The sequence below is a fragment of the Echinops telfairi genome, unplaced genomic scaffold (genome assembly GCF_000313985.2).
Source record: "Echinops telfairi isolate 266 unplaced genomic scaffold, ASM31398v2 ScPeMD7_23;HRSCAF=83, whole genome shotgun sequence".
In the NCBI taxonomy this organism is placed as follows: domain Eukaryota; kingdom Metazoa; phylum Chordata; class Mammalia; order Afrosoricida; family Tenrecidae; genus Echinops; species Echinops telfairi.
In genome coordinates, this window is record NW_022103920.1 from 40,530,171 (window position 1) to 40,531,875 (window position 1,705).

Consider the following 1,705-nt stretch of genomic DNA (forward strand, 5'->3'; position numbering starts at 1 on the left):
GGGGGGGGGGGTATGAATATTTACCCATAAAGTGTATATATATTGTAATGTTTTAAGTTTACTGGCTCTACTGATGTTTCTATCAACAAGATAGCAATGTTTCAGCAGTTGATTAATAATACAAAAGTATATGTGTTATAAATATATCTAAGAATTCATTGCCATACTTTAAAATAGAAATTAGAAATAATAATTTATAAATTATCAAGGGTTCATGAGGGAGGGGGGAAGGGGGAGGGGAAAATGAGGAGCTGATACCAAGGGTTTAAGTGGAGATCAAATATTTTGAGAATGATGAGGGCAGCGAATGTACAAATGTGCCTGATACAATTGATATATGTATGTATGGATTGTGATAAGAGTTATATGAGCCCCCAATAAAATGATTGAAAAATAGAAATTAGTTATAGTTTATTTAATAAACTCCACATTTTAATTGGATATATTTGTGCATGTGACAGGTGAACCCTTTCATTGTTACACTTCAGATTTTTCGTTTTCCTCTTTCTCTTTTAAAATGAAATGGCAAAGTTATATCAAAAGTAATGACTGCTGGGAAGCAGGAGGGAGGATTAGTGTTCAAGATTTGTTTTTAAAGTGTTAATTTAGCTATTTTTTGTAGTGTTAACAGTTTCTAATTCTGAAGCTTAGGAACAAGTGTTACATTCTCTTTTTCTATCTGTACCTTTTAAATTAAGCAAAACAACAAAAGATAACCTAGTGATGATTAAATCTTAATTTAATAATCTTCATTGTTAAGTTAATAATTCTTTTGTTTTAATATGGGGAAGTTAATAATTCTTAAGTTAGTTTTTCATCTCAAGTTTTATATTCTTAGAAGTCTATTATATATATTTGCATATTCTTTATAGAGAGAAACAATCATCAATAATGACTAACAAATATCAACTAGTTTATAGCCTTGCTATTTCTAATATAAATTTAATACATTACATTTTTTAAAGTGTAAATTTTTTATTTTCTAAGTATTGCTACTTTGGATACCTTTTGAGCAGTTTGAGGAAAATGTTGCTGAATAGAAGTATGTACGTTGCCATACAGCTTCTAATTATGAACTTTTAGATTGTATTCAACCAAGAGCAAACTGGTTTACAAATCTGTTGAATGTGTACATATTGATACTACTGAAAGAAGACATCCAAGCTGCACCAAAGGCTACGGTGAAAAGAAGGCTGTAGGAACTGACAGATTATCAGTGGAGATGTTACAGCAAATGGGTGCAACAATGAAAGGGCTCACTTGTCTATGTCTAGAAATTCGGAAACTTGGCTCCCATCTGGAAGAGAGCCATATACGTATGTGCGCATGCCAAAGAAAGAAGATCGAATGGAATATGAAACAGTATCATAAATACCACACATGAGTTTTTGGCTGGAAATAATTCAAAAGCAGTGTTAACTACAGTACATCAACAAGGAACTGCCAGACATTCTGATAATTAGTTTAGGATGTGGTCTGGGCATTGGGATTTAAAAAAAAGGCAAAGTTTATTGTCATAAAATTCACATACTGAATGTGGGGTAGAAGGTGGGAACCAATTACAAGAATCTATAGCTGCCTCCCTGGGGGGTGGATTGCAGAGAAGAGGGCAGAGGAGACGTCGGCCAGTGTAACTTATGACAGAACTATAATAATGTATGAAATAATTCATACATTATTATAGTTTTGTGAGGGAGGGGGTAAA